At 41.4% G+C, this 25,209-nt stretch overlaps 1 protein-coding gene and 1 non-coding gene across 3 annotated transcripts in view; one reads left to right on the forward strand and one right to left on the reverse strand.

The window, feature by feature from the left end:
* Positions 1-25,209, reverse strand: part of CTNNA3 (catenin alpha 3) — a 1,027,502-nt gene that overhangs the window by 50,089 nt on the left and 952,204 nt on the right. The gene's annotated exons all lie outside the window — the stretch shown is intronic.
* Positions 6,182-6,339, forward strand: LOC121927400. The gene has a single exon (XR_006103198.1). It is a non-coding gene; the product is annotated as a U1 spliceosomal RNA (small nuclear RNA).

Here is a 25,209-nt window from a genome sequence, read left to right on the forward strand (position 1 = left end):
ACAGGATCATGGCCATATTCTATTTAAAAAAAGTTTTAAAGGGTAGGATTTTTTTATGTTTTATTTTTCATTTAAATAAGCAACAGTTAAATTTGGGGAAACCCTGTGAACATGGTGTGCAAAACCCACACAAAGTAAATCATGACTGAGAGCAAGCCTTTTCGAAATCAATGCAGCCCTAAGACCTGAAAGCCTACAGGGGAGGAGCTGGCCTCAGAAGGAAAGGAAACTAGCAAATAAACTTTTGACATAGTGCTATGTGCCAGGTCAGAGTTGATGGGGCAGAATGAGAGGGTTTATAATGCTGCTCTGCCGTACCTGCCTCTTAGCCCACAAATCCATTTCCAATTCAAGGCAAGCATCAACTGGTTGCCTTGGGCCAGGTAGGATCCTCCCATTTCCCAGGGCTAAATGTCTCATACAAGGGTGGTTAAGGAAGATGTCAAGAAGGGAATCTTTGTCACAACATAACCCCACACTAGGGCTGCATATGCACTGCAGAAATAATCCTGCTTGATCTCACTTAATTTATTTCAAGAGTAGATCAGCAATGGTGTACCCAGTTTTTTACTGGATTGTGCCTAATATGTGATTGACAGAATGTGACTACTTATATCTGGGTTGAGATCTCAGAGTTTTGTACTGTTACGGCAGGGGAAATAATCCTTTTTTAAAAAGAGAGAAAGAACCATGACTGATTTTAAACCCTTTGAATAGAACACTGTGCCAGTTGAACTTGTTCTGTCATTAAAAGCCATTTTTTTGCCGTCGCTATCATCCACTATCAGTGTGTCTTTCCTGAAGAGAGATCGCACCCTTGAGATATTTTATGATGCTTTCATGCACAATGTCTCTTATTTCTGTTCGATTTCCCTACGATTCCTATAAGATTCAATGAGGGCTGCAAACTAAACAAGCAAGCAACCTACTGCTAATCCTTGCTCCATGAAAAGCCTGTCAGCTTCCTGTTTAAAAAAAAATGCTTGTACTTTGTCACTGAATACACTATACACATTCTCAGCATCTATTTTTGTAGCTGAACGAGGTAGGATATCTTCTAAGTGAGCCAGAGAGCAGAGTTTAGCAGGTTCAGGAGCAGTCAATCTGTCAGGGGAAGAATAAGTTCTGTGGCAAAAAGTGGTTCATCATGGGATATATTTCCCCACGGCTACCCACATTGCTTCCAAGTGCTGTCCTTATTCAGTGAAAAAGACTAACAAAGGCTGAAGAGGGGGGGAAAGATGAGAAGGGAAACCAACCACTGAGAAGACAGATTGTCCTCTGCTTTTGCTGCTGAAGCTCTTTACTCTGCCCCAGTTCAGTGGAGCAGAGTGGTGTTGCCCCTTCACATTTAATAAAAGCACAGCTAAGGAGCTCAGTGGAAAGACATCCTTTTGAATCTTGGATTACTTTGATAAAATGATCCAAGCTCTTCCATTTTCTTCCATAAGAATGAAAATAATTTGTATGTCCACCCCAAGTAAGAGAATCTGTAACTTGGGGTGCTTCTGGATGAGCTCCTGTCTATGGAAGCCCAGATTGCAACAGTACTGTACCCAAGTTTAGCTTCAGCTGGTATTCCAATGGTGACCCTATCTAGGAAGAAAAGGCTTAGGTTTATTTAACCATGCAGTGAATGTGGCAGTCATTCTAATTCCAATGCAGCAGCAGCACCTTCTGACCTGCCCAACATAATAAGAATATTGGATTGCATTGTCTTTCACTCACTTAAATTACAGTTAGATGATGCCTAAAATTTGCAACTACTGTTTCAGGTGAGGGAAGCTTTGTAAAATGGAAAGCTGAATTAATACAGGTAAGTCTGTGAGGACAATCCATTGGCTAGGTTTTCATACATAGATGGATGGGAGCTTCATGCACAAAAATGTGGCACTTGTATCATGATCCTGTTAGTTTTGTACTGTATATATATTTTGTATGTATCATTATGACCACTGTAAGCGCACTCCATTTGCAGCTCAGATTAAAGCATACTTGTTGTTGTGTGTCTTCAAGACATTTCTGACTTATGGGGCCCCTAAGGCTGTTGTAAACACACCTGACACCCCCAACAACATATACGGGGTTTCATATTTTCATATCTAGAGCCAGGTATGTTTTAAGCAGACATAATGAACTTTGAAACACTACGAAGTGCCCCATGGGAAAGGTTGACCCAAAAACATGTGCAGAATCCAGGTCAGGAGTTTTACACAGGCTCATGAGGGCTCCCTGAATGGTGATAGTACATGTAGAGTAACCATAAGGGGAGGAGTTACAACCAAGCCCTCATGAGTCTGGCTAAAACTTCCTTTGATGTGGCTGGTGGTGAGGCATAATAGGAATAATAGTTCGTCAGAAACTGGAGGGCTGTAGGTTCCCTATCCCAGATCGAGGTAGTAGCAAAATAAAAGTTAAATGGGTTTGCTGGTAGCTCTGTCCTCCCCCAGGCTTTATGCATATTCTCTTGCACTGGAGACAAATATAATCCTATTGCACCAAGGCAAGTAAAACCAGGTTTTTTTACCTGCTGCCTGCCATGTCACCAGCCAACTTGCTTATCTATTTACACTCGATTGTCCTAAATCCAATCAATGTTTTTGTTACTCTGAAGTTAAAACCATTAGTCGTTCCAGAATTCTATTGTAAATTCCATGGGAAAGCTATCAGATCTTTATTACACTGCAAAATAGCACTAAGTACCTCTTGAGGCTAGGAAATCAGATATAAATATCAGCCCCAGCTCTAATTTTGTGTGTGCAAAGAAGGTCTCCTGGACCCATTGTGTCACCTACAGATGCTGCCTGAGCCACACCCCATTTTCTGTGATTCCTCTGCAAACTGGGTAATATCACCCTCTCTACATCCTAAGATTCTGCTATTCAATTTCGACACACCTCTTTCGGTTAGCCTTGTATAGTGTCTAAGACTGAATTGTTACTGCGTACAGTGGTACCCCGAGATACGAATGCGCCGCCTTACGAAATTTCCGGGTTACGAAAAAAATCCATTTAAAAAAACTGTTCCGGGTTACGAAGGTTATTTCGGGTTACGAAAAAATTTTTGGTGCTTTTCGGCGCTATTTCGCACGAAATCGCGGCTTTTCCCCATTAGCGCCTATGGCTTTTTCGCCTTACGAAGATTTTCGGGTTACGAAAGCGGCGGCGGAACGAATTAATTTCGTAGCCCGGGGTACCCCTGTATTTGTGTGCCTATTTCTAAATAAAACCTTTATTATTCATTAATTTTGGAGTACCCCCACAGTTAGTACTGGTACACACAGGCAAAAATGATCCTCAAGGTTACCCAGCCTCTCACAGGCCATCTGCTGAGCTAATACATCCCCCCAAATATGTTATCACTGTTTATGGGGATCCCAAGTCCCCCTTTTTGGGCAACAAAGTGAACAACATATCATAGATTTTTTTCTGGCAAGATTTGTTCAGAGAAAGTTTGCCATTGCCTTCCCTTCAGGCTGACAGAATGTTACTTGCCCAAAGTCACCCAGTGGGTTTCATGGTCATGCATGGAACTGAACCCTGGTATCCAGAGTAGCAGTCCAAAATTCCAACCACTGTGCCACTTACCTTGCAATAAATCCTAGTGATTTAATGTGAATTCTGTCCCTAATAAATTGGTTTTCTGTTGCAAACCAACAGAAATTTTACTTTGAACTATATCAAAATTATTAGAAGTTCAGTTGTGAGGGCATATTATATCAATTACAAAACATTTTTTAAAAGAAGATCAATTTATATTAATCTTATTCTCTGACATGCCAATCTGCTATCTGAAACCAATGAAAAGCAAAATATCCAAACTCTGATAATAACTAAAAATTTAAAAAAAAAAAAAAAGATTTTCTAATTCTTCAATATGATTGGAAATGAAAGGTAACATTCACGACATGTCATGTAATATTTACAAACTCATACTGGAGATCTCTGCCAAGTAAAAAATTTTCTTAAGAGGCACATGGCAGTCCCGAAACAGAACTTTTACTCAAAAAGAATAAAGTAAAATTATGCAGAAAAAAATTATATTCCTAAATGTAATTGAGCAATCAGTGTATTTATGGCTTATGGTCCAATCAGCTAACCTGCCATTTTTATCATCATATTGCTTATAATCTTATTAATCAGATGAGTGCAACAGTTGCAAGAAAATGTTAATTGTGTGACCTTTTTCACTTTTAAATCTTTTTAGCCGACATTATTAAATGGTGTGTATGTATTACTGAGACATCTGAAGCACTTTATGGGTATTATTTACCAGCTCAGTTACCATAGGTTGCCCTTCCATGTCCATCAATTTCACAGGTGGAGACAAGGATGCTATTGTGAATGTTTACAGAATGAATGGTTTTCTAAATATTGGACTACAAATCCCATTATGAAGGGCAGTTAGCCATGTTAGCTAAAGTTGATGAAGTTCAATCTCTGGAGGGTCCTGTGAGGGTTTACCACTTAACCCACCACATTTCTACCAGCTGTAAGGCTGTAGCTAACCCTCCATGATCACTAAATATAAAGAATTTCACAAATCTCACTGTTACCATTAAAAATCAGGGCTTTCTCTTTTCCCACCTCTGCTACCAATGTAATGACCTCCTTCTGTCCTACTGCTGTGGTCACCAACTGTTGGGACATCCTAGATACCCTCAAGGTACCTGCGTGAAATAACATGCAATTTATGTTCCAACTGGACCCGGCCTCTCTTTATTCACTGCTTTCTTGAATACAAATTTCCTGATATGTAGCATTTCTGGAGGCCAAAAGGGTATGAATAGAAAAACAAAATTTTATTAACAAATAACCTGTTGATAATAATAAAACAGATTAATTACACATTCCTGCAAAATGGAGGGTCATAAAATCTTTTTTTAAAATGTATGCTGGTTTTATAGGACTTTCACATTCTAAACCCCATAATGACTTCATGATTTGCTCCACTGCGTACACACATTTCCCACAACTTGCTTTGATGTTTCTATGTTGTTATGTGTGGCTGAATAAAAAAAGTCTTGCTAAGAATTATCCTGCAAAGTGTAAGAAAGGGGTTAAAGTCTTCTAATAGATTTTCAAAACACTTTAATTCGCTGACATGAAACACAAAAATCTGTTCAAAAGCACTAAAAGGAGTCGCATTGGAACATCAACGCCCACACTCAATCAAAACCTAGTAACAACTAAATTGATAAAAATACTGAACATGTAAAAGAACTTTATGTGGTATGACATTTTTATTATGTTTTTTCAAATTCAGCACCCCAAAATACATTAAAAACAGCTACAATTGTGAAAAAAAGCTTTTTTTTTCCCCTCTGCAAGTCTTGTTATTTAATACACTTAAAACACATCTCTCACACACTCACACATCCTTCTCCTAGCAAACTCAGGCTCTTAAATACTATTCATTAATTCCTAAACGTATCTGAGTCCTTTAACACTAATCCTCCAGTCACTCACTCCTCCACCCTTTCTCTAACTATCCTAACTAACTATCCTCCTGTCTACACAGACCAAATAAAATGTTCACCTCTGTCATCTTGGTAGAGAATCCAGATGATGCATGGTTGAAACCCAGGTTTAGGTACAAATAGTCCAGATTATGTCCAGCCCATTCAACACCAAACCAGGGGCACATCCCCCTTATGATGCAGTAAAATATCTCACTTTTTGTTCCAGATCTTCTCAGAAGATTCTGAGCCCTCTGTCCTGTTTCCTGATGACTGTTTAAAATGTGTCCTGCTGTGTCGTTTAACATGGCTGCCATTGCAGCAAGTCGCTTGGAACTTAGAACAGTGATTTATGTTACTGATGCTGGGGGTCTCATTCTGACCTCAGAGCAAGTGATATGCTGCAACAGTGGTCACACCAGGTGACACAGAGCGGATCATGTGCCTGTGGTTTATAGAATACCCAGATGACCAATCAGAAGGCAGCTGAGGAGCAGCCAGTAGTATGTGGGCTGGGACTTTTGAAAATCCCATGCTGATAGAGGGGAGATTCTGTTGGGATTTGACAGTTGGGGAACATTCAAGTCCGAGTGAGGACAGAGTTCCAAGAGTCCCAGAGGGAACAGTCAGTCAGAGTTGGGCTGCAGACCAGGAAGGGTCTATTATGTCCAGTGAGGGACAGAAATATAGTTAGAGTCTGAAATTGAGAGACTGCGGGATACAATATCTGTGGTGGCTGAGTTGAGCCCAAAGAGGGGTGGTTATATGTGAAATTGCACTCCGGGTGTGCTGACCCCTGCGATTTCCCCAAATGCGGGAAACTCGACTGCATAATTTGTGAAAGTGAAGGGTATCAGTAACTGTGATGACTGAGTCCTCCAGTCATTTGGGAGTTCTCCTGAACCACAAAGGGTTAATCTAGGGGGAGTTACATGCTAATGAGAGCTGACATCACATGCTAATGAGCAGCTACATCATCGCTGACGTAAGGCTCACCTGGCCAATCAGCAGTGCCAGCGCGGCCTTTTCAAGAAGGTTCGGGGAGAGGACTTTAAAATCCCTGTCGGACCATGCTTTCCTTTGTTCTCTCCATCTTTGTGTCTGTTTGGGGAAACCAGCTGTGTGCTTGCACGGAGGCAAGCAAAAGAGCTAGGCCATGAGGGCGGCTCTCTGCATCCAAAAATTCAACACAGACTGCAAATCCCATCACTGTGTGAGTAGTAGGCAAATGTGTTAGATAGTGCGTTTAGGCTTTTTGTTATGTTATCCAAATAGCTTGCCTGAATGAACATCTTTGTAACCATGTTGTCTGTACCTGTGAAGCAAGATGGCTTTGCATGAAGGATATCTTTTCTATCTTAATCTGTTTCTTTAAAATAAACCTCTTTCTTTAAAAGTATCTGCTGTCTCTCTCTGCTCCCTGTACACGTGTCTTAAACTCGGTCTACTGTTTGCTGTAAGCTATCAAGGAAGGAAACTAGAAATCCCTAGCAAGTCTCAGTGTGTGCTTGAGGAAAATGTAGGTTGTTTTGGAAAATTCACTGAGTGGTGGCAGCGAGATATAGGGCCTCAAGGGGTCTGATTCCGCTCAGCAGGGAGTGGGAATTATGAGATCCTAGAAGGGAAGTGTTCAAAGGGACCCCCTGGGAGTAAGAGCCACGCACAGGGCATTGCTCCCAGGGATCATCACAGTAACAAAGAAAACTTATGGTTGGAAACAGTTGATTCCTAAGAAATCTAAGCCACTACTAAGTCTAAGAATGAAAGAGTGCAAATGTAACAAGGGCGGGGTACAGACCGCCAAATAGTACGTATACAATACGTACTAGGGTTAGGAAGGGGCGGTGCTTCCGCACCCCCCTAACCCTAGTACGTATTGAATATGTACAAGATGGCGGCACCCTGTTCATACGGGCACCGCCACCTTTACGTATCGGACGCTGAGCGTCCGTACGTGTCGCAGCCTTTATGACGTAGCGAGTGCGCCCCTGGCGCCTCGCTACAAACGCAACTCAAAAAGAAGCTCCATTTTGGGAGCTTCTTTCGGTCCGCGGGAGCCGCGCCGTCTGAAAGCTCCGCTCCCCCATGGACCTAGTGGCGGCGGCGCAAGACCGCCGCAAAGCGGCGGTCTGTACCCCGCCTAAGTAAAACAAGGAAAACTATAATAACAACTTCATATCACTGATACCTTATACAAATCTATTTTTAAATAAACTTTTGTTATTGTTTCAAGAAACACGTGGCCTGAGTTTTAGAACGCAAAACACGCTACTGAATACTAAGAGTTTAGAGTGTTCGCATCACATAAATGGGTGGCAGAGGTGGGATTTATGAAAACCCCATAGGACTACCATCTATTGAAAGGAATAAGGTGAAGGAGTGTTTGCTTCACAGTGCCACCAACATCACAACAGAAGTGCCAGGTGCCAGGCAGCTACTTTACTTTAATGCTTTACTTTACTTAAGCTGTTGTCTTATGCACACCTTTCTGATAAAACATGGTGTCATGCCCTGTGAAGAAGCTGGAGACTCAGAGGAGGAAGCAGAAGAACTCAACCAAGAGGCTGGCCCCAGGTCCTCAGTGCCAGTGCCAGCAGAGCATGTTGCCAATGAGGATAGGCAGGAACCTGGCACCAGTGTAGAGGTTCCTGTCAGTTTGGGCACTGGGAATAAGGAGGCAGATGTACCTGTGCCTTTGTTCAGCAAGTGGACATCTGAAAGGGCAGGCATGCGGCACTCACAAAGAATGTACATGACATGCCAAGCAGTTAGGGAACAGCTGCACCAGTGAGAGACAGAGATAAAAACCTGGGAAGACCACCAGAACCTTTGTCAGAAGTTAATTGACTTTCCTGGTGAAAGCACCCTTGTCAGAGACTCTTGTTGCCTGACCTTCTGGACTGGATCACAGATGATTCTGCCTAATGGAACCCTGGACTGATTGTTTGAACCCTGACCCTTGAACTGGCTTTTGGAAGTCTCTTTTTGCTCTGGCTTCTGATCATCTGATATTCTGAAGTGTGTTGCAGACACAGTGTTTTGGTTGCTCTTTTACTTTGCCATTATCTCTATTTGCTTTGTTGCTATTGGCTATGGGCAGCTTTCCCAGACACATGGGTTGTCCACAATGGCCCAAACACCCGGGCTCCCCCCATTATTGTTATCTAGGGAGAAGACACAGGCCAAAATCTTTAGAGTAGTATGGACCCAAACCTGCCAGGTCAGGACAGACACAGATGTGTAAGATCCAGACTGAACCCATGGAAAATAGCCTTTACCCCAGGGTAAAATACTCCTGATTTTGCATGGAGTTTCCTAGAAACTCTGTGGCAAAACCTGGCTGTTTACACTGTACCCCACACTTCTTACCTTGCTGGATATCACTTTAACTCAGAAGCCCACTCCACTCCACCCCCATTACTGCATCTAGTGTGGAAACAGGGGGCTTCTGAGCAAAAGTGATAGCTAGCATGGTAAGGAGCATGACCAGTCATGGGTCTCAGGCCAGTATGGGATGAGGTGTGTGGATATTCACCCATCCCTGCATCGACCTAGGGACTGACCCAGTTGAGCACCAAGGCCAGGATAGCACAGACTGAGCCCATGCTGACCTGGTCCATCTGGTTTTGTTTGGGGAGGATGGAGGTGGTAGGTAAAATATTCCTCCCTCCACACACAAAGCTCAAACTCTGCTATTATGGAAGCTGTGCCCACAGTTGGATACAGTCCAAAAGCAGGTACAGTACTTATTGTATAGACACTGTCCAAGGTGAGGCAAAGAAAATATTCCCACTGCTTAGCTAGAAAAAATGTTTACAACTGAGCAAATTAATTTCAGGATACAATTTGAATGAGAACCGAAGAGAAAAGTTGAAATTGCAGGAACTTACTTTGTTTGTTTTAAGAGGAGTAAATTCAGAAATACCCTTTCTATGTCCATTAGTCAGTGGCATCACTAGAGATGTTGGGGGGGGGGGGGGGGGGGACCGCACCAGGTGACACCATAAGGGGAGGTGACACCACTTCTGCACAAACACCTGTATTTTGGCAGAAACATTGTGGCACTTGCCCGTATCTCTTTAAAAAAAGTGCTTAATGAGATGGTGGAAATGAGGTGAACCTCACTGGGAGAAGAAAGAAGGGCCACCAGATTTTTTTAAAATTAAAATTAATTTTTTTAATTATTCTTTTACATTTTAAAAAAATGATTTTTAATTATTCTTTTAAATTTTTCTTTAAAAACATTACATTTTAACCAAACCTTTACTATGTATATGTAAATACATTTAGGTTATGTATATGATATTTAATTTGAAGATATATATTTTTAAATTTTGCTAGTTGTTTATGTCACACCTATTAGCATTACATTCAGTGGTAGATGGTAAATATGATTTACAAGTAGTATTAGTGCAAAAAAAAAAGTACTATGGATTCTATATGGTGTAAAATAGGAGAAGGAGGTCAATAAGGAGGGTGGCAACATGAGTGACTGCACAAGGTGACATTAACCCTAGGGATGCCACTGCCATTAGTCAGAAACATTCCTGGAGCTTTTATTCAGAATAACCATCAAAGCTTATGTTAAAATTGCATACACTTAATTGCATTCATCTATGAGGCAGAGAAATAAATTTAAAATAAGAAGACGAGGAAAGGAGGACAGAGAAAAGAGAACTAGAATAATGTGCCTACCTTACCCACACCTTAAAATATGCATTTTCTTCACTTTAAGTATGGATGCTAATAAAGCATGCTAGTTTTAATCTGAGTTCCAGTGATGATTCTTCTACATTTCTTAGACCTCCCCTGGAATCTGCTTGGTAGGCTAATAGGTTAAAGAAAGAAGAGGATGGCACTTTTTAATTAATGCATTTACATGGCCGTTAGCTTCTATTTTAAAGGGGGGGGGGGGGTCTTTCAGCCAATTTTTCAGTGAAAGGGCAGCATTTTTGCCACAGTAAGCAGAGACACATAGACATAATTTACTGCCTGTGCTACAAACTACTAGCAGTTAAGAGCACTGCATTTTTCCCATCTCCCAAAACTTTTGGAAGTGATCAGCACAAAATTTATATAATCAAACTGAGGAAGAGAATATAATCATAAAAGTCATGCCATCCCTCCTTTTCTTGAAATTGTGGTTTCTTCTTTAGGATAGCTAAGCATTTACATTCAGTTTTTCAGAGCGCAATTTGTAGATTTCTACCAAAAAATCAATCCTGTCTCTGAGAAGATGAAAAGAAGCCTTAGCTGCAGTCATTCCCTTACTCTCTTCTCCTCTCTTCTGAACAGACTGAGTTCATTCCAGTTGCCTCAAAAGCCCACAGGCAAGGGCGATCTCAAATTCATGAGGTATGCAAAAAGTATGGCACACTTTCTGCGGCTCTATGCTGTTCCAATTCATTACAGTTTGTGCATTAACTAAAAATAAGTGGTAAGCAAACAAAATGAAGTTTTAATATTGCATCACAGCTGTCTGCCCTGAGGCCAGGACACAAAATGATGTAGCACTTTAAGCCAGAGGGAATGGAGAGAATGAGAATCATTATGATTGGCATCCTTGCTGGCCAACTGACTTCACAAATACAATAGCACTGTGACTCACATACAGAAATTCTACCATAGGCCTTTGTTTCATGGTGCCACAGTTTAGCTAGTTCTGGGTGCTGGCTCAGCAATATCCCATCCTCTGAGACGATGCTATGGTCTGGCTCTTTGTGATGTCAAAAACACAGGCCCTTGTGATGTCATGAGGTGGATCCATCAGAGGCAGCACAGGCAAGAGCCGGGAGGAGAGCTGGAAAAGCTAATTGTGGAGGTGGGCATGTATTCAAGGGGCCTGGAATTTAGGTACAACTCAACTGACAAGCATCTGAGAGCCACAAAAATGAACAGGTTATTCAATATGAAGGCTAGTATCAAAATATATCCAGTGGCTGCAGCTGTTATCACTGTTCTTATTACAGCTTTCATCCCACATGGACTTATCTACAGGAGCTATGACACATCAGAAAAGAAATTCCACCTAAACATTTGGCCACAGTGACACATGCCTTGATTATATCTCATTTGGAACATTGTAGTGGTGTGAGTGTTGGACAACAACGCTGAAGACCAGGTTTGATTTCTAGCTCAGCCATGAAACATACTGGGTGACTCTGAGCAAGTCACATGCTCTTAGCCTCAAAGGAATGCAGTGGCAAGCCTCCTCTGAACAAATCTTGCCAATAAAACCCCATGATAGTCACCTGAGGGTTGCCATAAGTCAGAAACAAATTGAAGACTCATAACACACTCTATGTGGGGCTGCCTTTGGAAACTGTTTGGAAACTGCAAGAAGTTCAAAATGTGACAGCCAGAATGCTGACCAGGGCAAGTTACAGGGAGCATATAATTCCCTTGTTGAAACAGATTCACTTGTACCAGTTGACTTCCAGGAACAATTCAAAGTGCTGGTCATGATCTATAAATCCCTATACAGCTTAAGTCCAGACTATCTGAAAAGCCATATCTCTCCATATGAACCTGCAAGAATGCTAAGATCTTCAGGGTAAGGCTTTCTTTCAGTTCCACCACCATCACAGGCTCACTTGGTGAGGACATGAGCGAAAGAGAGCCTTCTCAGTGGCTGATACCAACCACTGGAACTCCCTTCTATGAAAGGCTAGGGTGGCCCTCTCCCTGCTTTCCTTTCAGTGGCAAGAAAATACATTTTTATTTAAGCAATCTTTGAAAGGTTAAGCAGCAAAGGTTCTTATTTAGATATATGCTTTATCTGTTTTTAACTTCTGTATTATTTTTAACTGATTATACAGTGTTTTAATGTGAGGATTTTAAAATGTTTTTAAAACTTTATTGTAAATGTTTTTAATCTATTGTCTCTGGAAGCCGACTTGGGTCCCACCATGGGAGAAAGAGGGCATATAAATAAAGTAAATAAATATAAACATTAGCAAAAATGTTTTCACTGTAAGGGCTGTTTGAACAGTGCAACAGATTGCCTTGGCAGGTGCACTCTCCATCTTTGGAGGTCTTTAAACAGAGTTTGGATGGGCATCTTTCAGAAGTGCTTTGGCTGTTTATTCCTGCATGGCAAGGGGTTAGACTTTTTGGCCCTTATGAACTCTTCCAGCTCTAGGATTCTATTCTATGGAAAATGTGCTGCTGGAGCTACCCGCTGTAGACTTTTCCCCTAGGACCTGCACTCTTGCTCCAAGGGTTTGTATAATAAGAAGGTTTAGCTGGTCCTCTATCCCCTGCCAGGATCTGATGGCATGATCATCCCTGCCCTGCAAGGCTTGAGTTTAAAGTTTCATAGGGCAGGGAGGGAAAGGGCCCAGTGCCCCCCATCCTTGCCCTTCAAGGCTTTGCTTTAAAGCTTCACAGAGCAGGGAGCCCTCCATCCCTGACCTGTGACAATGCTTTATAGCATTGCTGAGCAGGAAAGGAGGGCCTGGCACCCTCCGTCCCTGCCCTGCAAAACTTTGCTCTAAGATAAAGCTGTGTGGGGGAGGGAGGGGCCCTTTTGACTCTGCCCCCAAGTCCCACCTTTGAAGCCCTGCCCCCTGCACCAGGTGACAACACTGGTGTAAAGCATTCTTTTACAGAAAATAGCTTCTTTTGCACATAATACTGTACATTGTTTTCTGCACAAAACATTGGAGTTATTTTAAAAATAAATCTAAAAAGTCCCAAAATGTAAAAAAAGAAAATCAGTGAAAAATGCAGGCTCACCAAGGTGACAAAACTTTTTCATGTAACAACAAACTAAGCAAAGATTTACAACTTCTCATTTCTTCCTGTTGTTTGAATGTGGGCTGTCCTCAGTAACCTCTTCAAATTCTCCTGCTCTTATGCCCACTAGCCATGATTTGGTTTCAGTTTCTCCTAATCTACCTTACCATAAACATACAATAAATTGCGGCCTTACAGAATTTGGAAGGCCACTCTGTGTATACCCCTACTCAATGCTGTCGCTTTGCCTATTGCCTATCTCTCCTAGACCAGAAGCTAAAAATGCACAACACTTATATAATGGACCATAGCACAATCCCACCTCTGCCATCAAATGTGGAATTCCCCCTCAGGGTATCTCATCTGTGATACCAACTGTGAGGATTCCTCTCAGTCAGTCCCACCACTGTAACCAAATGTGGGGATCTTACCCTTTAATCCAGCAAATGTGAAGACTTTCACGATGCTCACTGCAATTACCAAGAGTCAGGTTTTTTCAGTCCAGCCCTAATCTAACAGAAGGGCAAAACAGACTGCCCTGAAGGAGCGGCTTGCCTTTGAGTGTCTCTTTGAGCACTGGATTGGGGCTGTGGCAACCACACGCTGTGACTCCAATCTAGCATTTTCCTAGCGCAAGAAGAAGTGGCAGAAGCAGCTCCTTTTTGTGCCAGGAAAAAAGGTGACTTTGCTGCCACAGCAGCAGGTTTTTTGCATTTTGATGGTATGTGGAGTCTAAATGCTGTGCCTCCAAAATGCCAGAATGCTGCCCACCATCTGGTTGGGTTGGTGGTGTGATGCCATCTTGGGAGTGGTGTTGTTGGCATATGCCACACCCCCAAACTACCAGGAAGTCAGTGTTTCAGGCAGGTCTGTTCCAGCCCTAAAACTTTTCTCTGAGTGCACACTTCTCAAATTCTAGACTAACTGAAAAACTCCACTCAAACTGAAATTCCCAATTGTCTTTCACCAACTGTCATTCACCAGCCTTACACAAATTTCTTCAAAGATTCCACCAATTCACTCAACCAATTTGCTCCAATGTTCATTTCTCTCTCCAATTCCAGTAGTTGCTAACATCATATTCCATTATATAATCCATAAATAAAACAACATTTTTAAAATACAAATCCTGACATCAGGGACATCAAAAGGGATGGAACAAGTTTGTTTTCTGCTGCTTCAGAGGATAGGACATGTAACAATGGATCCAAGCTATAGGAAAAAGAGACTGCACCTAAACATTGGTGCTTTACAGACCACCCAAAAGGGCGGTCTGCCGGTGCCCGTGTTTGCTGCACGAAGGAGCTGCAGCGGACAAACCGCGCGGCTCCTCCGCGCAGCAAAAATAAGCCGCAAAAAGCGGCCTCTTCTTGTAGTGCCATTGTGACATCGCAAGGCGCCAATGGTGCCCTTGCGGCATCAGAAGGGCGCCAAGATGTGTGGATGCTAAGCGTCCACTACGTCAAAATGGCGGCGCCCATGTGTATAGGGCGCCGCCCTTTTGTACGTACTAGGTACATACTAGGTTTAGGGTATCCGGAAAGGACGCCCTTTCCTAACCCTAGTACGTGCCTAGTACGTACTTTTTGCCCATCTAGAACGGGCCATTAGGAGGAACTTCCTGATGGTAAGAGCTGTTCAATATGGATCACACTCCCTTCTCTGGCTAGATGGATATCTGTTGAGGATGCTTTGATTGTGAGCTTCTGCACGGCTAAAGCGGATTGGACCAGATAGCCCTTTGGGACTCTTCCAATTCTATGATTCTATGAAAACATCCTACTCTCACCATGCTTTCATAGGAAGAAGCGAGCCAACTCCAAGGTACCTATTTGTCAAAATGTCTGGTTTGTTAATGGGCAGTCATTGGACAATTATCAGGGTGGTATAGGAGGGATGGCTTGCACAATTGCCTGTCTGGTGGCACAAGCCACCTATCATATAATGCCTTGATTTTGAGGACCCCATCCCTACTCCAGGAAGCCAGGAATTTAAAAAATAGGCAACGTGGAGCTGGCAGTCTCCTTCTCCTGCCATCACTGCTGCTGGATGTTTCTTCTCTTCCCAATGTGATGGTAGTGTGAAGTTGAAAGCTTTCATGGTCAGCATCCATAGTAAAGTTTTACATGGAACACTTTTAAAAGCAAGCCCTGGAAACAGCACCCCAAAAGCCCACAACATGGTTCCAATATTTGGATGACACTCTCACCATTTGGAACCATGGAGAAGAAGATCTGGCTGTGTTTCAAAACCATCTGAATAACATCCACCTGAACATCCAATTCACAATGGAAAAAGAAAAGGAAGGAACACTGCCATTCTTGGCTGTCCTGGTCATCCGCAAACTGAAGCAACGTTTGGGCCACACAGTATACACAAAACGTACACACACGGACAGATACCCACACAAGAACTCCAACTATCACCCAGGACAAAAAATAAACACAATGAAAAACACTAGTAGACTGGGCAAAACGGATCTGTGAAACCCACTTCTTGGAAGATGAATTGAAGCATCTAGACTGGGCTCTACAGGCTAATGGTTATTCCAGCTCAGACATCAGAAGAGCTGCCAGACCCAGAAAAACCCAGAGGAGTGAAGACACACAACCACCCAAAGAGAAGGTTTTTTTTACCATACATCAAAGGAGTCACAGACAGAATAGGGAAACTGGTGAAGAAACACAACCTCCAAATGGTTTACAAACCGATTGAAAAAATCCAGCAAATGCTGCACTCAGCAAAAGACAAGAGAGACCCTCCCACAGCTGCAGGAGTTAACACATATCATGCAGCTGCACACAAGTCTACATAGGGACCACCAAACGCAGTGTTCAAACACGAATCAAGGAACGTGAAAGACATTGCAGACTGGGTCAGCCAGAAAAATCAGCAGTAGCAGAACATATTATAAACCATCCTGGGCATAAAATGCTATTTGAAAACACTGAAATTCTGAAACATGCCAACATTTATCAGGTCAGAATGCACAGGGAAGCCACTGAAATCCACAAACACAAAAACAATTTCAACAGGAAAGAAGAAATCCTTAAAGTTAGCAAAGTTTGCCTCCCAGTCCTGAAAAACACTAAAATCAGGACCCAACAAAATGGAAATGAAAAAAACACACCAAGGACTAGGGTTTTCCCAGCAGACAATGATCACTAATTAAACAGACTCTAATCCTCTTTGCATATCCTCCCACCCTGAGACCTTTCCATTCAATAACAGAACAATACACAGATTAACATAGAAATCACTCCTTCCTACACAGGGTCACTCAGTATATATATATATATACCCCACTCTCTTCCATGCCTGTAATTCTCTGAAGATGCCAGCCACAGATGCTGCCGAAACATCAGGAATAAACTATTCTAGAACATGGCCACACAGCCCAAAAAACCCACAAAAAACTATAATGGTGACAGTTTTTGCTTCTTGTTGTCATCTTAGAGGAACTCTGCCACTGGCACTAATAGAATCTATCTAACAATCTTCCGCTCTCAGATATCTGCTGAAACATCAGGGTCCACTACATCTTGGCTATCACACCAATGCCTGGCATTCTTTTGTTCCTTGCAGTTCTACCTAGTTGCCTCTCATAGGTTTGGGAGAATGTATAGCTTATAACTCTATGAATTTGTGGTGCTACAAAGCTACCCCTTCTGCTAAGCCAATGAGAAGTACCACTTTGTAGAAGGTCTGCAGTAATTCAGATACATACCTGCCAAGTCTCCTCCTCTTCTTGCTTGCTGCTTCTCTGTCTGCAAACTATTGCTCATGTCAGTGAGAGAGACACTGATGGCCAGTGTGCCTCCTTCCCATTTCTGCTGCAGAAACAGAGCCCATGTCCACATACAAAAATCTTTTTCTACAACAAAGACTTTGGGCTATCATATGGTTGTCGACTTATGGTGACCCACTAAGGATACTCTCTTTACATGCTGACACAGATAAGCTTATCAACCATTATTCCCAGCCCATTCCAGGCATGGGCTGGGATCCTAACATAATGGAATGGGATGGAACAGGGAAGAATGGATGTAATTATGATTTTGCTGCCGATGCCGCCGGCAGTCCCCAAGCCATTCCCAAGCCGTTCCCAAGCCATTTCCAAGCCAAGCCAAAGCTTCCGTTCTCCAACATCAGCGGCCATAGCACAGCTGGGAAATGGCTTGGGGAATCCTGGCAGCAGCAGCAGCAAAATCCATGTGATAACACCTGTTCTTCCCTGTTCCGTCCCATTCCATTCCAATCCCAGCTGTTCCCCGGATCGGGCTGGAAATGACATCTGATAAGCTTAAGATAGTCTCACATTTCTTCACCTCCCTGACCCTGCTATACCAGTGACAAAGGGATCAGCCTCTCTAGAGACCAGGACTGTGGGAGGGCATATTTTTATTTTCATCCTTCAGGTGAGCAACATCAGCACGAAGTCACAATGAGTGGTGTCTTTTAATTAGGTAGGCAGCATCAGTATGAAGTCACAGAAGCCCAAGTAGGCAGGGAATGCCAAACCATCTCTGAGAATTCCTAGCCTAAGAAAACTAGGAAATTCATGTGGTCACCATAAATTGAAAGGTGACTTGAAGGCATATATGCACACACAGGATTCAATAGGCAGGCATATCAAGCTTACATCCCCTCCCCACATTTTTACATATATTTTCTGGCATGCAGTTCCAGTAATGCCTTTTAGGAAACAGCAGGGCTCCCCAGTTGGCTGCCAGTATTCTGATCTCCCAGTCATTTGTCGAATGCATGAGAGCTACAAATGTACAGGGACATGAAAACACCAGAAAACTAAGCTGCCTGAAAATGCTGTATTCATTCCCATACAGTGAAATGGAAAACTTGAACTAATCTCCAAATGAAGATTAAAAGTTATAAAACTTGAAATTAAAGTCCAAATCAAAACTAGTCTTAAGTATCACTGGACAGGTTGGAATACATTCTATTGCAATTGGCTCCTTCCCAACTCAGGAAACAGCCTGGCTTACTTTTCAAACCAATACAATTTCATTTTCATTGAAAGCAACCTTCGATACACCTTTTTCCCATTTCCTTTTACAGTAGATGAATGAAATGAAACAAGCCTTTTAAAATAATATATCTACTCCAGTAAATAACTTTGCCTTTACATCCCAGACTTGGCCAAAATTGATACATCAGTTAAAGTTTTGGTTGAATCATCTACCATTTAATCCAATGCTTGTTCCAGCCTTAGCCCATGGTGGCCCAAGCTCTCCCATCACCTGTGGGGAGAGAATAAGCACAACCATCACCTTTTACATCACAACTGCCAAGCCCAATGCCATCTCCCACTCTCTATCTGATGCTGAAGTTCTGGAATCAACGTACAGTTCTGGGGATCTGATGTATAGCTCAGGGATGCCTTACAGCCAGTATGTGTGGTCTGTGTTATCTGGAGGGATGCATACCAGCGCTTTCTCTGCTGTGGCATTGCTCAGAAAGCATGTGCCTTGATTCTCCAAAGCCTGCTCATGTCATGATTTAAAGAAACAAGTTGATTTCCCCCTATTTGCTGGAGAGTAGACAACAAGGCTCTCCAAGGGATCAGGGGATCTGCCAATGAGGGGTTGTAAACATGCATGCAATTTCACTATCCTTGACACTTGAAATGGTCACCTCACACTGTCTAATGGAAGGGGTGGCCTCTGCCTTAGTAACACAGAAATTAATACAGGATTTTCAGAGTGGCACTGCAAAAGATATAAGAACACTGCTAATAAACCTCTTGTGTTTTCAGCCAAAAGCTATGGCTTTTAAGGTATTTTTTGTGAATTCACCAAAGAAAAATTCAGTACAGATACTATTGGTAGTATCTGCAGCAGATTTAGATAAAGTGTGGCTACATTATTTATTTATTTAGAATGAGTTGTAATACTTTGTTAGGAAGTAAAGGGATGCAGTGGCTTAGTGGTTAAGACACCAATTCTGATGAGTGGAGGATCGGAAGATTGGCAGTTCGAGGCCTGAGAGCTGCATGTTTGAGTTAGCTCCCATCACTAGTCACAGCTTCTACCAACCTAGCAGTTCAAAAGTATGCAAAAGCAAGTAGATAAATAGATACCACTTCAGTGGGAAGGTAACAGCGTTTGGTGCAGACATGTTGGCCACATGACCACCAAAGCAGTGCTCAGCTTGGTAATAGAGATGAGCACCACCACCCTACAGTCGGTTACGACTAGACATTCATGTCAAGGGACTACCTTTACCTTTACTTAAATGTGTTCTATCTCGATCTCTCTCAATATTTTTTAGCTATCCAGGTGCATTATAGCACTAAGATGGCTAAGGGGATTACAAACCCAATCTGCTCAGTAACAAATGTTATTGCTTCTGTGGTGTCCAGTCAGCCACAGGAAAAAATTAGACTCTATGGGCCCAAACAGACAGGCCAAAATAAAGCTGCTTCAGGTCACTTTGGAAATATGATGTTTAAATGGCACATGCATCTTAAGAGGCCAGAAGCTGCGCCAAAGCTGTGCTCCAGTCCTTAGGACTGGAGCATGGCTTTGGCACAACTTCCGGCCTCTTAGGATGCTCTACAGCATATCTTATGGTTACAGCATACCTCCAAAGTGACCTGAAGCAGCTTTATTTTGGCCTGTCTGTTCAGGCTCTCAGAAACAGTTTCCAGAGTTACAGAGACTCAAACAAGGTCAAGCATGGTATGTTCATTCACTGCATTTATTGATGTGTTTTTGAAAATTATTTTTAAAAAATGGAACAAAAATAATGTTGATACCTGTAATTAAATGGCAACAATTTCCCTGGATATAGCAATAATGTAAAAGAAAATCAGACTTTTTTAAAAAATAAAAATTTAAATCCCTTGTGTTAAACCTTGTTTAAAATCATGCTGGTGTCAGTGTGTGGGTGTTTGCAGTACTTACCTGTGGTTGGTTCAGATTGCAAATTTATTTCAAGAATACACAAACAAACACAAACTTGCATACATACATTAAACAGATAGCATTACATAACCGGTGTCTGAAGTCAACAAGAACAACAGTTCCTGATCTATGTGTCAATATCATGCAATGTGCTAGTCGCTGTTGAAAAACAACTGGTAGTTCAATTACAGCTGGCGTTGAACAGCCATTTCAAATTCACTGCACTCTTCTCAGGCTGAGAATATAAGGGACAGTTTTGACAATTACTTTGCAAGGACATGAGAATTCTCAATAATTTTGCAGAGAGGTTGTGCTAGGGATGGTAGTGAGGGCAGGAATATTCCCCCTTTTTTTTTAAAACACACTCTAATATGTGTTTAAAAATAATAATAATGGAAGCATGTCCATTAGCATTGTACTTGATACCTGCCATTATTTTTACCCATAAGCCATCCTCCTTATGATGGCACTATATTTCCAGTGTGGTGGGATTCTGTGAGGCTTCCTGTGGGGCAAGAGGCTATCCTGGTAATACACTGCTGCTGGTAGGGTCTCCCACATCAGACAGGCTTTTGTGAGAAGCCAGACTAAATGTTTCAGCGACTGGGGAGAAGCAGTAGTGAGGGGATGGCACTGGCAAAGGATCTCTCAAAGACAATGGCAGTGGCACTATAGTTAACAAGTACAAAAGGACTTGTAAACCCCTTTTGAATGTCTTTTACCATGTAGATCCTATGCTTAGACAATCCAAAATGGAACAAGAGATAGTGCTGGAAGATGAAACTCCCAGGTTGGCAGGGACTCAACCAGCTAGTGAGGAAGAGCAGAACATACATATGAGTAGTGCAGTGTCTAATGATGCAACTGGATTCAAACTGCAAGGCCATTCACTGCTGACACATTCAGATGTGAAAGAAATGGCTTATGCTGCACAATATATGTGATAGGTACATGGAATGTGAGAAGCATAAATTGGAGAAACCTAGACAGTGTAAAATAAGAAATGAAACATATGAGCATTGCAATACTTGTGGGCAAGCTAAAGAGGACAGGAATCAGCTATTTTTGGTCAGATAATTAGCATTTTACTTAGAAAATGAAAACCTAAGAAGAAATGGGGTAGCATTAATAGTGAAGAGAAATGAAGAAAAAGCTATCATGGGACATCATATAAAGAATGATCAAATTATGTGTGTGTGTGTGTGTGTGTGTATATATATATATAGCAAATAACTTCAATGATATCAGTAACAATGCAAAATCTGATCAAAAATATCAATAGATTTCAAGGGTATCAGTAACACTTCAGTGAAAATCTATCGGTGTAACCATATTACAAGTCTATATTTCAACTACAGAGGCAGAAGAGGATGAAATTTAAAGATTCTGTGATGGAGTCCAGGAAGAAGTCAAACACATAACAGAACAGAACTTGTTGATAATCATAGGTGACTGGAATGCAAAAGTAAGAAACGGAACTAACCAAACATTGCTGGAGAATTTTCACCCAGGATCAAGGAACAAAGCAAGACAAAGACTTTAAAAAATTGTGAGGTCAGAAGTTTTTCTGCTATAAACACAATTTTCAGGCAAACAAAGAGATGACTATATATGTGGATCTCACCTAATAACCAACACAGAAATCAAATAGACTACATAACTAGAAGCAGGAGATGGGGTAGCTCTTTTCTCTCTGAAAAGACAAAACCAGGAGCAGACTGTGGCACAGACCATGAACTAATAATATCAAAAATCAGAGTAAAGCTGAAGAAGTACACTAAATCATTCATCATTCCAAAATACAATCTGAAGAAATGTACTTGCTGCTGCTATCCCTGTAGAATTTAAAGACCATGGTTTACCACATGAGCCTCATTTTTGCTGTAATCATGTTTATTAAAGAAAATGTAAGCATACCAATTTGTGAACAGCCATTATCCCATGTCTTGTCAATCATGTAACTGGATCCATTTCTGCCATCTCACACTCTTCTGCACTTTCCTTTAATCTGCCTCCTTGCCCTGTGCCCTAACCAGGATGTCTTCAGGTTTTTAAAATTTTTGATTTTATTTTCACTCTGCAATTCCAGAGCTCTGTTACTGCAATTTAAGTTTTGAAAAGAAAGTAAAAGAAAGGGGGGGGGGGTAGATACTCAGTCTGCCTGAGAATAGCAAGGGGAAGGAGGGATGGAGAGAGAAGGATACACTGACTGGCAATATCACAACTGTAGAAGAATAAAAGAGGAAGATGACTCTACAGCAGTGGTTCCCAACCTATGGGTCAAGACCCCTTTGGGGGTTGAACGACCCTTTCAGAGGGGTCGCCTAAGACCATTGGAAAACATATATTTGCATGTAGCAATGAAAATAATTGTATGGTTGGGGGTCACCACAACATGAGGAACTGTATTAAAGGGTCGCGGCATTAGGAAGGTTGTGAACCACTGCTCTACAGATAAACAGAATCAAACAAGGATGCCCTGAGTTTGCAGGATGCTAATGGACTCTTGGAGGTCTCTCATTCATAGGGATATCATAGGTGAAAGCCAGCTTAGTAGCAATTAACAAAAGGAAGGCATCATTGGAACAACTCTTATTCTAAAGTGTTACAGGGAATAACATTGGCAGTCTCCAGGCAGTAGCTACTGATACTGATTGTTAAACAACTAGGTTCATCCTATATAAGACTTTAAAACAAAACGGCCTGAGCCATTGCTGCTGCTTCTTATAAACCTGTCTCCTTCATCCTAATTACCAAGAATGCTTATATGTGTGTGTGTGGGGGGGGGATTTCCAAGAACCTCATTCATTCCCCACCTACCCTAATCTCCAGTCAAAACCTAATCCCTCAAAGGTTCAATTAGGGGATAGGTAAATGGAAAGATTCTCAGAGACTGCTAAGTAGCTCTTAAAGTGAATAGAGTATTTTAATGGATTTACATCCCTGTACTGTGGTCTTCAAAATGATCTGCAAGCATGTCTGAGCAAAGTCATTTCAGTGCAGCTTTCACCTTTAGATCTGTAAAACAAATCAATAGATTCCTTTATCATGCAGATAACTGGAGAGCCATAAGAACCAACAACTTGCCCTGGATTTGTTTGCCTATGACACCTCAACAGTGACACCCGGCCAAAGAGTAAGCTCTGCTCAAAGCATCCATTCCCATACTAATCTGGAAACAGAGCAAATACAATGAAGAGGTCAGTCAAATGCCTCTCCAATAATGCTTCTTTCAGGTGTCTGGCATGACAACAGTGAAAATCTATTTGTTGTAGTGTTCTCCCCAATATGTGGTACAGGCTGAGTCTCCCTTACCCAAAATGCTTGGAGCAGGAAGTATTTGGGAGAGAGAGTTGTTGTTTTGGATTTTAGAATACTTGCATATATGTAATGGGATATCTTGGAGATAGGACCCAGGTCTACACACAAAATTCATTTATATTTCATATACACCTTACACAACAAGCCTGAAGGTAATTTTATATGCAGTATTTTTAATAACTTTGTGAATGAGACAAAGTTTGTGTACACTGAGCTATTAGAAAGCAGATGTGTCACTATCTCAGCCACGCATTTAAAATGTTTTGGAGTTTTGAGCATTTTGGATTTCAGAATATTGGATAAGGGAAACTCAACCTCTATCGTATTTTAATATACTACTGTTCAGTTTTCTGAAGATTTCTGGGGCTGAGTACTGTACATAGATTTGTCTGGGATTGTAATGTCAGATAAGGGAATTTAGCTGCTGAGAAGCCCTGTCTTCATAGTAAGGAACTTCTGACAAGACTAACACATATGATTTGGGTGGATTTTATTTCTACTAAAGAAACACACACACACACACACACAAATCCACACTCCCCTTCCTCTCCACAGAGGTGGAATGAAATTTTCCAGTTTCCTAAATGATGTGTAGTTCCCAACTTATTGAGAAATTTATTTAAGAACAAACAAAAGCAGCATGTCAAATATGTCTGCAACTATTTTGTGTCTGGCTCAACACACACTCTCAGATCTTCACAGTCTCAGAAACATAATAGCTTTGAAGTAAAACCTATACTTGTGGTCCTTTCACTAATCACAAATTAGCAGGTTTTCTAAGGAAAAAGAACCCACCTGCTTATGTTGTTTTTTGCTGTATTTGGGAAAAGAGTGAAAAATGCAAAATTATGTTGCATCATATGTCCCTAGCCAAACCATTTGTTGAAGGAGTCAAACTTGTGGCAATTGGTGGTGGTGGGAAAGGTGATAGCAAATGAGAGCCAGAGATGTGTTTATGTTTAACTGACTTAAACTTTGAGCTGTAACTTGGAAAATATTTATCATTTAACTTATTTCCAGGGTTATGGAAACTACAGCAGAGATAGGCAACCTTACACCATTGAAATGTTTTGGACTGCAGTCTCCTTAAGTCCTGACCATTGCTTTTGCTAACCAGGGTTTCTGGGGATAGACTCCAAAATACTGGAGACGAATAGGTTGTCTAACCATAACTTACAGTGTATAAGAATAAGAAGTAAGGAGAATATTCTGACCCAGAAATAGGGAGATGAGGGCAGAGGCAGGATTCACACATACTTAAGAAATTACAGACTTTCCCTTCAAAAGTACAAGTTCCAAAATTTACTAAAATACTTTCATCTTTCACAAAACACCAGTTATGAACTGAAATGGAACAAAATGAAAACAAATAAATTATAAAATAGGTAATGTAATTAACAGCACAGTGAAATGTCTCATGAATTTCATTTGATATGTTCCCAAAACATCTGTTATGTAGTTGTGACAGGTGTTTATTAATATGGATGTCTAATCACATCTCTGGGTCGCTAATGCCTCAGTAATTCATCTTTCAAATATGTATGTCTTTCATTATACATTACAATCACTTCTCAAAATATTTCAGATTTATTTTTTTTCACATGGTTAGCTCTGACCTGTCAGGAAGCTGTCCTTGCCTATGAGATTTCTAAAACTTATATGATGTTTTGTTTTAAAATTTCAGTGTGACAAAACTTCACAATATAGAAGCGTTGTCATCCAGCAATTCTATATAAATACAACTGAACACCTAGAGTGGTGTGCCCAGGC

The sequence above is a fragment of the Sceloporus undulatus genome, chromosome 3 (assembly GCF_019175285.1).
Source record: "Sceloporus undulatus isolate JIND9_A2432 ecotype Alabama chromosome 3, SceUnd_v1.1, whole genome shotgun sequence".
NCBI lineage: Eukaryota > Metazoa > Chordata > Lepidosauria > Squamata > Phrynosomatidae > Sceloporus > Sceloporus undulatus.